Source organism: Amblyraja radiata, chromosome 30, assembly GCF_010909765.2.
Source record: "Amblyraja radiata isolate CabotCenter1 chromosome 30, sAmbRad1.1.pri, whole genome shotgun sequence".
NCBI lineage: Eukaryota > Metazoa > Chordata > Chondrichthyes > Rajiformes > Rajidae > Amblyraja > Amblyraja radiata.
In genome coordinates, this window is record NC_045985.1 from 31,689 (window position 1) to 45,372 (window position 13,684).

Here is a 13,684-nt window from a genome sequence, read left to right on the forward strand (position 1 = left end):
TTTTCAATGCAACAGCACCGCTTACTGAAGACTTCCTGTACTACGGCATAACAAACGTTTGGGTTCAAAGCAACATATGTCCCCCGTAAAATGCAATGCTGCAGGTTTGGCAAAAGTGTGACACTGTAGTGGCAAAATGGTTTGTCCAGGTTGCTCCTGTTTTTGAGCACTGCGGGTGGCTACCCACAACCAAATCCCAGAAACAAGGAACTGCAGACGTTGGTTTACAACATAAAAAGACACAGAGTGCTGGAGTAACGCAGCGGGTTAGGCAGCGCATGTTGATTGACCTACCTTTCTGCCATGCAGAGTGATTCAGTTTAGAGACACAGCGCGGAAACATGCCCTACCACCGAATTCGCACATTATCACTACCCTACACACACACACGCTGGGGACAATTTACATTTACACAATTCACCCACAACCCTGTACATCTTTGGAAACCGAAGATTTCGGAGAAAAGCCACGCAGGTCACGGAGAGAACGTGCAAACTCCGCACAGACAGCGCCCGTGGTCGGGATCGAACCCGGTCCACCGGCGCTCCAACACTACCGCTGCGCCACCGTGACCGCCCCGCTGAAGTTTTGCAACTGGGTTGTAGTTCCTTGCAAGCCTCGGTGGCTGGCGTTCACCCTGAGATGACTACAACTCCCATCAGGCCGGGCGCACAACGAGCTACAGCTGCTCAACGCGGAAGCGTTGGCTGAAACAACAGATTCTTGTCGACAGCCACATAAACGCTGGAGTAACTCAGCGGGACAGACAAGATTCTTGTAAATTTGTCCTTTCTGGAGAGAAGGATTCGCAAAGCAGGAATAAAAACATGGTCTGACTAATCATTAAGGGTGAGTAGGAATCGTTCTTGAGTCTATTTTTAAAAAAGCAACCAGTTTAACCAGAATTTTAAAATTGCCAGGCGTGGCTGCAGATTCCTATTTACATTTTCTCCACCACAAAATGGTGGGATTGAACAGAGCAGATTTATACTTGAAGTTAAATACATTTTCTTTCGGCGGTCAAAATCCTGCCTCAGAAAGTATTTTATAGAGAATAATTTGGAAGATTGAATATAAATTGTCAAAAATTAGTTACATTGATTGAGATCACTATTTTACATTTTACATTTTATTTTTTATGGATATGATTAACTGTCGGTGTGTAAAAGGTTATAGAGGTGTACGTGGAAACAGGCCCTTCGGCCCATCTTGTCCATGTCGACCAAGTTGCCCCATTTGCTCGCATTTAGCCCACATCCCTCTAATCCTTTCCTATTCATGTACCTATCCAAATGTATTTTAAATGTTGCTAGTGTACCTGCCTCAGCTACCTCCTCTGGCAGTTGAACCATCACCCTCTGAGTGAAAACGTTACCCCTCAGGTTCCTATTAAATCTTGCCCCTTTCACTTACACCTGTGTCCTCTGGCCCGTGATTCCCCTCCTCTGGGGCTAACGGAATCGAGGGATAGGGGAGAAAAAGCAGTAACGGGGTACAGTGCTGGCTCGAAGGGCCGAATGGCCTACTCATGCACCTATTTTTCTAGGTAAGACCTCAACATGCGTTGGCACACAGTGAAACACTTGTACCCACTTCTGTTCCCAGTTACAGAGAACAGTACAGCACAGGGACAGGCCCTTCGGCCCACCATGTCTATGCTAGCTCCCAATTTTCATGGGTATTGTATTGTATTTTTTTGTATTGTATTTTAATGACCACACAGCCAGGCTGGTGGAATTTGGGTTGGTGGAATTTGGGCTGGTGGAATTTGGGTATGGAAACCGATTCATATAACCATATAACCATATAACAATTACAGCACGGAAAACAGGCCATCTCAGCCCTACAAGTCCGTGCCGAACAACTTTTTTTTTTCCCTTAGTCCCACCTGCCTGCACTCATACCATAACCCTCCATTCCCTTCTCATCCATATGCCTATCCAATTTATTTTTAAATGATACCAACGAACCTGCCTCCACCACTTCCACTGGAAGCTCATTCCACACCGCTACAACTCTCTGAGTAAAGAAGTTCCCCCTCATGTTACCCCTAAACTTCTGTCCCTTAATTCTGAAGTCATGTCCTCTTGTTTGAATCTTCCCTATTCTCAAAGGGAAAAGCTTGTCCACATCAACTCTGTCTATCCCTCTCATTATTTTAAAGACCTCTATCAAGTCCCCCCTTAACCTTCTGCATTCCAAAGAATAAAGACCTAACTTATTCAACCTATCTCTGTAACTTAGTTGTTGAAACCCAGGCAACATTCTAGTAAATCTCTTCTGTACTCTCTCTATTTTGTTGACATCCTTCCTATAATTGGGCGACCAAAATTGTACACCATACTCCAGATTTGGTCTCACCAATGCCTTGTACAATTTTAACATTACATCCCAGCTTCTATACTCAATGCTCTGATTTATAAAGCATACCAAAAGCTTTCTTTACCACCCTATCTATATGAGATTCCACCTTCAAGGAACTATGCACGGTTATTCCCAGATCCCTCTGTTCAACTGTATTCTTCAATTCCCTACCATTTACCATGTACGTCCTATTTTGATTTGTCCTGCCAAGGTGTAGCACCTCACATTTATCAGCATTAAACTCCATCTGCCATCTTTCAGCCCATTTTTCCAAATGGCCTAAATCACTCTGTAGATTTTGGAAATCCTCTTCATTATCTTGGTATCATCTGCATACTTACTAATCCAATTTACCACACCTTCATCCAGATCATTGATGTACATGACAAACAACAAAGGACCCAACACAGATCCCTGAGGCACCCCACTAGTCACCTGCCTCCAACCCGACAAACAGCCATCCACCATTACCCTCTGGCTTCTCCCATTCAGCCACTGTTGAATCCATCTTGCTAATCCTGCATTTATACCCAACAGTCGAACCTTCTTAACCAACCTTCCATGAGGAACCTTGTCAAAGGCCTTACTAAAGTCCATATAGACAACATCCACTGCTTTACCCTCGTCAATTTCCCTAGTAACCTCTTCAAAAAATTCAAGAAGATTAGTCAAACATGACCTTCCAGGCACAAATCCATGTTGACTGTTCCTAATCAGACCCTGTTTATCCAGATGCTTATATATATTATCTCTAAGTATCTTTTCCATTAATTTGCCCACCACTGAAGTCAAACTAACAGGTCTATAATTGCTAGGTTTACTCTTAGAACCCTTTTTAAACAATGGAACAACATGCGCAGTACGCCAATCCTCGGGGACTATTCCCGTTTCTAATGACATTTGAAATATTTCTGTCATAGCCCCGGCTATTTCTACACTAACTTCCCTCAATGTCCTAGGGAATATCCTGTCAGGACCTGGAAACTTATCCACTTTTATATTTTTCAAAAGTGTCAGTACTTCTTTTACTTTGAAACTCATAGTATCCATAGCTGTAGAAACCCTTTGGATTTATTTTCACCTTACTTGCCAAAGCAACCTCATATCTTCTTTTAGCTTTTCTAATTTCTTTCTTAAGATTCTTTTTACATTCCTTATACTCCTCAAGCACCTCATTTACTTCATGCTGCCTATAATTATTGTAGACCTCCCTCTTTTTCCGAACAAGATGTCCAATTTCCCTTGAAAACCAGGGCTCTTTCCAATTTTTACTTTCCTTTCAACCGAACAGGAACATAAAGATTCTGTACTCTTAAAATTTCCCCTTTAAATGTCCTCCATTTCTCTTCTACATCCTTCCCATAAAACAAAATGTCCTAGTTCACTCCTTTTAAATCATCTCGCATCTCATCAAAGTTAGCCTTTCTCCAATCAAAAATCTCAACCCTAGGTCCAGTTCTGACCCTCTCCATAATTATATTGAAACTAATGGTATTGTGATCACTGGACTCAAATTGCTCCCCAACGCATACCGCCGCCACCTGTCCCGTCTCATTTCCTAACAGGAGGTCCAGCACTGCCCCTCCTCTAGTAGGTACCTCTATGTATTGCTGCAAAAAACTATCCTGCACACATTTTACAAACTCCAAACCATCCAGCCCATTTACAGAATGTGTTTCCCAGTCTATGTGTGGAAAGTTGAAATCTCCCACAATCACTACCTTGTGCTTACTACTAATATCTGCTATCTCCTTACATATTTGCTCTTCCAAATCTCGTTCCCCATTTGGCGGTTGATAATACACCCCTATAAGTGTTGCTACACCTTTCCCACATCTCAGTTCCACCCAAATAGCCTCCCTAGATGAGCCCTCCAATCTATCCTGCCAAAGCACTGCTGTAATATCTTCCCTAACTAACAATGCAACACCTCCACCTCTTGCCCCTCCAATTCTATCACACCTGAAGCAACGAAATCCTGGAATATTTAGTTTCCAATCACAGCCCTCCTGCAACCATGTTTCACTGATCGCCACAACATCATACTTCCAGGTGTCTATCCAGACTCTAAGCTCATCCACCTTTCTTACAATGCTCCTAGCATTAAAATATGCACATTTAAGAAACCCCCCGTCTCTTATTCTCTGTTTATTTCCTTTTTTTCTTTCTCCTCTTGTGTCCGAGTGCTTCCCTTTTCTGCTTCCTGCCTCCCATTCTGTCTACTAGCTTTCTCTATTTGAGTCCCTCGCCCCAACCATTCTAGTTTAAAGTCTCCCCAGTGGCCTTTGCAAATTTCCCCACCAGGATATTGGTCCCCCTCGGGTTCAAGTGCAACCCATCCTTTCTGTACAGGTCACACCTTCCCCAAAAGAAGTCCCAATGATCCATAAACTTGAATCCCTGCCCTCTGCACCAGTCTTTCAGCCACGCATTTATCCTGCACCTCGCTCCATTTCTACTCTCACTGTCGCGTGGCACAGGCAGTAATCCTGAGATTGTTACTTTTTTGGTCCTTTTCCTTAACTCCTTCCAACTCCCTAAATCCTCCCTTCAGGACCTCTTCCCTTTTTTTACCTATGTCATTGGTACCTATATGTACCACGACCTCAGGCTCCTCTCCCTCTGATTTCAGGATATCTTGGATGCGTTGAGACACGTCCGAGACCTTGGCACCAGGGAGGCAGACCACCATCCTGGTCTCCCGACTGCGTCCACAGAAACGCCTATCCGACCCCCTAACAATAGAGTCCCCAATTACTATTGCCCTCTTCTTTTTGTCCCTACCTTTCGGAGCAACAGGGCCGGTCTCTGTGCTGGAGGCCCGTCCGCTGTTGCTACCCCCGGGTAGGCTGTCACCCCCATCCGTACTCAAACAGGAGTACTTATTTGCAAGGTGTACCGACATTGGAGTACTCATTTGTCCCTGCCTCTGCCCCTTGCCCTTCCTTAGCGTGACCCACATGTCACTCTCCCGTGGTTTTGGAGTGACCACCTCCCTATAACTCCCCTCTATGACCTCCTCACTCTCCCTGACCAGACAGAGGTCATCGAGCTGCTGCTCCAGGATCCTAATACGGTCCCTTAGGAGCCCCATCTCACTGCACCTGGTGCAGATGTGGACGTCTGGAGGGCCATCCGACACCATGACCTCCCACATCTGACATCCAGAACAGTACACTGCTCTGACTGTCATTCTCTCGCCTTACCCTGGATCTGATACCAGTATAATACAATAGAAACTGCTGGGAGAAATCAGCAGGTATCTGACTCACAACAGCTGCTCCCTCTTGACCTTTAAACTGCACCTTTATTATATAAACAAAAAGCACTGTACCTTTAGCCCACTGTACCCTTAGCTCACTGTACCTTTACTAAAGCACTGTACCTTTAGCCCACTGTACCCTTGGCTCACTGAACCTTTACTAAAGCACTGTACCTTTAGCCCACTGTACCTTTAGCCCACTGTACCCTTGGCTCACTGCACCTTTACTAAAGCACTGTACCTTTAGCCCACTGTACCTTTAGCCCACTGTACCTTTAGCCCACTGTACCCTTGGCTCACTGTACCTTTACTAAAGCACTGTACCTTTAACCAGAAAGCAGAAATGCTAACCCGAGGTTGCACCCAATCTGCTGCTTCCTCTAGTCTGCTTCCGCCAATCAGCGGCTTCCACCAGAACCCTCCCTATGGAGTGTGGAACGTTACGGATTTTGGTGAAAGCCCCGACCCTCCTCCACTCGCTCCAACGATTCGTAACAGCTTCCCCACCCCCTCCGCCCAGCCTCGTGTTACCAGTTTAGTTTAGAGACACAGCACGGAAACGGGCCCTTCGGCCCACCGAGTCCGCGCCGACCAGCGATCCCCGCACATTAACACCACCCTACACACACTAGGGCCTGATCCGCGCCCATTCCTTCCCTCCCCGAGACGCTGCCCATCCCGCTGAGCTACGCCAGCTGAGAGACAATTTACAATTGTTACCAAGCCGAGTGGGCGGACACGGTGGCGCAGCGGTAGAGTTGCTGCCTTACAGCGCTTGCAGCACCGGAGACCCAGGTTCGATCCCGACTACGGGCGCTGTCTGTACGGAGTTTGTACTGCGTGGGTTTTACCCGAGATATTCGGTTTCCTCCCACACTCCAAAGGCGTACAGGTTTGTCGTTGAATTGGCTTGGTGTATGTGTAAAACACTATCAAGTGTTCAAGTTCAAGTTCAAGTGAGTTTATTGTCATGTGTCCCTGTATAGGACAATGAAATTCTTGCTTTGCTTAAGCACACAGAAAATAGTAGGCATTTACTACAAAACAGATAAATGTGTCCATATACCATGATATAAATATATACACACATGAATAAATAAACTGGTAGTGCAAATAACAGAAAGTGGTTGCTAATAATCAGAGTTTTGTCCGAGCCAGGTTTAATAGCCTGATGGCTGTGGGGAAGTAGCTATTCCTGAACCTGGTTGTTGCAGTCTTCAGGCTCCTGTACCTTCTACCTGAAGGTAGCAGGGAGATGAGTGTGTGGCCAGGATGGTGTGGGTCTTTGATGATACTGCCAGCCTTTTTGAGGCAGCGACTGCGATAACTCCCCTCGATGGAAGGAAGGTCAGAGCAGATGATGGACTGGGCAGTGTTTACTACTTTTTGTAGTCTTTTCCTCTCCAGGGCGCTCAAATTGCCGAACCAAGCCACGATGCAACCGGTCAGCATGCTCTCGACTGTGCACCTGTAGAAGTTAGAGAGAGTCTTCCTTGACAATCCGACTCTCCGTAATCTCCTCAGGAAGTAGAGGCGCTGATGAGCATTTTTGATAATTGCGTTAGTGTTCTCGGACCAGGAAAGATCCTACTATCCTACACACACTAGGGACAATTTACATTTACACCAATTCAAGTAAACTACAGACCTGTCCGTCTTTGGAGTGTGGGAGCCATGCGCTCATGGGTAGAACGTACAAACTCCCCCGTGGTCAGGATTGAACCTGGGTCTCTGGCGCTGTAAGGCAGCAACTCTACCGCTGCACCACCGTGCCGCCCAGATTTGTCCCTTGTGGCCAGTCTGATGATACCCAGGCTGGAAGGGTTACAATCCACATATATCTGGTCTGTCAGTTCATTCTTTATAGGGGTCACAATGCCTTTTCGTTTCCTACTACTTTTTGAAGTTGAGTATAGGAGCAAAGAGGTCCTTCTGCAGTTGTAGTGAGACCACACCTGGAGTATTGTGTGCAGTTTTGGTCTCCAAATTTGAGGAAGGACAATCTTGCCATTGAGGGAGTGCAGCGTAGCTTTACAAGGTTAATTCCCGGGATGGCGGGACTGTCATATGCTGAGAGAATGGAGCGGCTGGGCTTGTACACTCTGGAGTTTAGAAGGATGAGAGGGCATCTTGTTGAAACATATAAGATTATTAAGGGTTTGGACACGCTAGAGGCAGGAAACATGTTCCCGATGTTGGGGGAGTCCAGAACCAGGAGCCACAGTTTAAGAATATGGGGTAAGCCATTTAGAACGGAGACGAGGAAACACTTTTTCACACAGAGAGTTGTGAGTCTGTGGAATTCTCTGCCTCAGAGGGCGGTGGAGGCAGGTTCTCTGGATGCTTTCAAGAGAGAGCTAGATAGGGCTCTTAAAAATAGCGGAGTCAGGGGATATGGGGAGAAGGCAGGAGCGGGGTACTGATTGGGGATGATCAGCCATGATGACATTGAATGGCGGTGCTGGCTCGAAGGGCCGAATGGACTACTCCGGCACCTATTGTCTATTGTTAAATGGCCCTCTGTAAATTGCTCCTAGTTTGTAGGTTTAGTTTTGTTTAGAGATACAGCTCCGAAACAGGCCCTTCGGCCCAGCAGGTGCATGTCGACCAGCGATCCCGCACATTAATACTATCCTACACCCACTAGGGACAATGTTTACATTTACCAAGCCAATTAACCTACAAACCTGTACGTCTTAGGTGTGTGGGAGGAAACACGAAGATCTCGGAGAAATCCCATGCAAATATCACCGTACCTTATGGTGCATATGACAATAAATGTGAATGTGAATCCTGCACCTATTGTCTATTGACTATTGAAGATCGTTTCTGAATATTGAACAGTACAACACATAAAGTCACAATGTCTGTGCCGAACATGATGGCAAGAACATCTCTTATCTGATGCAACCAAAACCTGACGACTATTGCGAATGGGCTCGTGGATTGTTTCTATGTATTATCTAAATGGTGGCCGACTAGGAAAAGGGGAGATGCAGCGAGACCTGGGTGTCATGGTACACCAGTCATTGAAAGTGGGCATGCAGGTGCAGCAGGCAGTGAAGAAAGCGAATGGTATGTTAGCTTTCATAGCAAAAGGATTTGAGTATAGGAGCAGTAAGGTTCTACTGCAGTTGTACAGGGTCTTGGTGAGACCACACCTGAAGTATTGCGTACAGTTTTGGTCTCCAAATCTGAGGAAGGACATTATTGCCATAGAGGGAGTGCAGAGAAGGTTCACCAGACTGATTCCTGGGATGTCAGGACTGTCTTATGACGAAAGACTGGATAGACTTGGTTTATACTCTCTAGAATTTAGGAGATTGAGAGGGGATCTTATAGAAACTTATAAAATTCTTAAGGGGTTGGACAGGCTAGATGCAGGAAGATTGCTCCCGATGTTGGGGAAGTCCAGGACAAGGGGTCACAGCTTAAGGATAAGGGGGAAATCCTTTAAAACCGAGATGAGAAGAACTTTTTTCACACAGAGAGTGGTGAATCTCTGGAACTCTCTGCCACAGAGGGTAGTCGAGGCCAGTTCATTGGCTATATTTAAGAGGGAGTTAGATGTGGCCCTTGTGGCTAAGGGGATCAGAGGGTATGGAGAGAAGGCAGGTACGGGATACTGAGTTGGATGATCAGCCATGATCATATTGAATGGCGGTGCAGGCTCGAAGGGCCGAATGGCCTACTCCTGCACCTAATTTCTATGTTTCTATGTTTCTATTCGGAACTAAATCAGGGATTGTACTTATGTATGGCATTAATCTTGTTGATGTGTAAGCCAAAATAAATTCACTGTAACTGGGTACACATGTTAACACAAAGAACCATTGAAGCATTGCATGTTCTGAATGGTATTTATTTTGCAGCCTGCAGCTATGTGGCAAGCAAGATCGGCAGTGTCATAAGCAAAAAGGAAGGCCCACCTGGCACGTCTGAGCTCCAAAGCAGCCAGGTCCAAGGTCAGTATCTCCCTTATATTGAAACATATAATATTATGAAGAGATTGGACACGCTAAAGGCAGGAAACATGTTCCCGATGTTGGGGGTGTCCAGAACCAGGGGCCACACAGTTTAAGAATAAGTGATAGGCCATTTAGAACAGAGTTGAGGAAAAACATTTTAATAATAATAATAATGGATGGGATTTATATAGCGCCTTTCTAATACTCAAGGCGCTTTACATCGCATTATTCATTCACTCCTCAGTCACACTCGGTGGTGGTAAGCTACTTCTGTAGCCACAGCTGCCCTGGGGCAGACTGACGGAAGCGTGGCTGCCAATCTGCGCCTACGGCCCCTCCGACCACCACCAATCACTCACACACATTCACACACAGGCAAAGGTGGGTGAAGTGTCTTGCCCAAGGACACAACGACAGTATGCACTCCAAGCGGGATTCGAACCGGCTACCTTCCGGTCGCCAGCCGAACACTTAGCCCAATGCGCCACCTGTCGTCCATTTTCACCCAGAGTTGTGAATCTGTGGAATTCTCTGCCTCGGGCCAATTCTCTGGATGCTTTCAAGAGAGAGCTAGATGGGGCTCTTAAAGATAGCGGAGTCAAGGGATATGGGGAGAAGGCAGGAACGGGGTACTAATTGTGGATGATCAGCCATGATCACATCGAATGGCGGTGCTGGCTCGAAGGGCCGAATGGCCTACTCCTGCACCTATTGTCCATTGTCTATTGACTTCATTGCAGGGGTTCCATGCACTTGTTTTAGATTTGATTCCTTGCCTGTTGCTGGGTTCACAAGTGATGGCAGCAGAATGAGGCCATTCGGCCCAGCAGGTCTTTTCCACCATTCAATCACAGCTGATCGATCTCTCCCTCTTAACCCCATTCTCCTGCCTTCTCCCCATAACCCCTGACACCCGTACCAATCAAGAATCTATCTCTGCCCCCCAAAAATATCCATTGACTTGTCCTCCACAGCCTTCTGCGGCAATGAATCCCACCAATCATTAATTAATCAAATAATGCTGACCTCGATGGTAATGTAAATATCAATCCTCAGTCAGAATTCTATAACAAACCCTCCTGGAATGAAACGCCTAGACTCTTGGTCACGGTGGCACAGCGGTAGAGTTGCTGCCTTACAGCGAATGCAGCTCCGGAGGCCCGGGTTCGATCCCGACTACAGGTTCTGTCTTTACGGATTTTTTAAGTTCTCCCTGTAACCTGCGTGGGTTTTCTCCGAGATCTTCAGTTTCCTCCCACACTCCAAAGACGTACATATTTGTAAGTTAGTTGGCTTAGTGTATCTGTAAATTATCCCTAGTGTGTGTAGGATAGTGTTAATGTGTGGGGTTCGCTGATTGGCGTAGACCCGGTGGGCTGAAGGGCCAGTTTTCGTGCTGTATCTCTAAACAAAACTAAACCTATTATATCCATGCACTAGACAATAGACAATAGACAATAGGTGCAGGAGTAGGCCAATCGAGCCAGCACCGCCATTCAATGTGATTATGGCTGATCATCCACAAACAGTACCCCGTTCCAGCCTTCTCCCCATATCCCCTGACTCCGCTATCTTTAAGAGTCCTATCTGGTTCTCTCCTGAAAGCATCTAGAGAACCGGCCTCTGAGGCGAGAATTCCCCAATCATCTTCAATCGGTTTCATGGGGAGAAGGCAGGAACGGGGTACTAATTGGGAATGATCAGCCATGATCACATTGAATGGCGGTGCTGGACCGAAGAGTCTAATGGCCTCCTCCTGCACCTATTGTCCATTGTCTATTGGAATTAAGTCACGTGGCATTGAAACAGGCCCTTTGGCCCAACTCGTCCACTCGTACTGCAGATAGCATCAGCAATGGCTAGACCGATCGTTTCGCTGAACGCCTCCGCTCAGTCCATCTCAATCTACCTGATCTCCCGGTGGCTCAGCACTTCAACTCCCCCTCCCATTCCCAATCCGACCTTTCTGTCCTGGGCCTCCTCCATTGTCAGAGTGAGGCCCAGCACAAATTGGAGGAGCAGCACCTCATATTTCACTTGGGTAGTTTACATCCCAGCGGTATGAACATTGACTTCTCTAACTTCAGATAGCCCTTGATTTTCCTCTCTCTCCATCACCTCCCCTTCCCAGTTCTCCCACCAGTCTTACTGTCTCCGCCTACTTTCTATCGCTGTCCCACCCCCTCCCCCGACATCAGTCTGAAGAAGGGTCTCGACCCGAAACGTCGCCCATTCCTTCTCTCCAGAGATGCTGCCTCACCCGCTGCGTTACTCCAGCATTTAAGTAAGTAAGTAAGTCAGTTTATTGGCCAAGTATTCACATACAAGGAATTTGCCTTGGTGCTCCGCCTACAAGTAACAACATGACATACAGTGACAGTTATGAGTGACTCAGAAAACACTAAACATTAATAATAATAAAACATTAATGATAAGGTAAAGAAAGCTTTTGGTGTGCTGGCCTTTATAAATCAGAGCATTGAGTATAGAAGTTGGGATGTAATGTTAAAATTGTACAAGGCATTAGTGAGGCCAATTCTGGAGTATGGTGTACAATTTTGGTCGCCTAATTATAGGAAGGATGTCAACAAAATAGAGAGAGCACAGAGGAGATTTACTAGAATGTTGCCTGGGTTTCAGCAACTAAGTTACAGAGAAAGGTTGAACAAGTTAGGGTTTTATTCTTTGGAGCGCAGAAGGTTAAGGGGGGACTTGATAGAGGTTTTTAAAATGATGAGAGGGATAGACAGAGTTGACGTGGAAAAGCTTTTCCCACTGAGAGTAGGGAAGATTCAAACAAGGGGACATGACTTGAGAATTAAGGGACTGAAGTTTAGGGATAACATGAGGGGGAACTTCTTTACTCAGAGAGTGGTAGCGGTGTGGAATGAGCTTCCAGTGAAGGTGGTGGAGGCAGGTTCGTTTTTATCATTTAAAAATAAATTGGATAGTTATATGGATGGGAAAGGAATGGAGGGTTATGGTCTGAGCGCAGGTATATGGGACTAGGGGAGATTATGTGTTCGGCACGGACTAGAAGGGTCGAGATGGCCTGTTTCCGTGCTGTAATTGTTATATGGTTATAAAACACCATTGATCAAGCATGTGAACCAACAAAATACCAGATCAAAGGGAAGCTACAGATTGTTGGCTGTTGAGTAGAGCTACTGCTCGTGGATAAAAACTGTTTTTATGTCTGGCTGTGGCAGCTTTGACAGTCCGGAGTCGCCTTCCAGAGGGAAGTGATTCAAAGAGTTAGTGGCCAGGGTGAGAGGAGTCAGAGATGACCTTGCCCGCTCGCTTCCTGACCTTTGTGACGACCTTCCTCCACGTATGTTCACCTACCTGTTGCAACGCTGCAAGTAAGAATTCCTCTGTCGTGTTTCGGGACGTACCGTGAATAAAAACAACCTTTACACTTGCAGGTGAAAAGTACAATCCGGTAAACACAATGGAGGATGAGGGATTCTTCCCGGAAAAGCCGCCGAAATCGGGAGCCATGATCCAGCAGTCTGGGTCCTGAGGATAAAGGTTGCACCAGCCTTGTCTTGGCATTCGGTGCATTTTCATAGTTCCTGACACAACAGAATATGTGAGACCACAGCAAAGCATGAAGACTTGCCCAGCAACTCTCTTCCCAGTGAGATGAGCATTTCTGAATATACCTGCTGTGTTTCAAAGTTCACAAGTTCATGTTGTAGTGTAATCAGACCATTCGGCCCATCAAGTCTAATCTGCCTTTCAATCATGTCTGATCTATCTTTCCCTCTCAACCCATTCTCCTGCCTTCTCCTCATAACTCCTGACACCTGTACTAATCAAGAATACATCTGTCTCTGCCTTAAAAATATCCATTGACGGCCTCCACAGCCTTCTGTGGCAAAGAATTCCACAGTTTCACCACCCTCTGACTAAAGAAATTCCTCTTCATCTCCTTTCTAAAGACGCATCCTTCTATTCCGAGGCTGTGACCTCTGGTCCTAGACTCTCCCACTAGTGGAAACTTCTCTCCACATCCACTCTATCCAAGCATAACACTATTTGGTAAGTTTCAGTGAGGTCCCTCTGCCCCTCATCCTTCTGAAATCAA

General features: G+C 46.1%; 1 long non-coding RNA gene across 1 annotated transcript; it reads left to right on the plus strand.

The window, feature by feature from the left end:
• The first annotated feature begins 691 nt into the window (after positions 1-691).
• Positions 692-13,069, plus strand: LOC116990063. The gene is made up of 3 exons (XR_004416398.1): positions 692-849; positions 9,499-9,591; positions 13,020-13,069. It is a non-coding gene; the product is annotated as an uncharacterized LOC116990063 (long non-coding RNA).
• Positions 13,070-13,684: the final 615 nt, after the last annotated feature.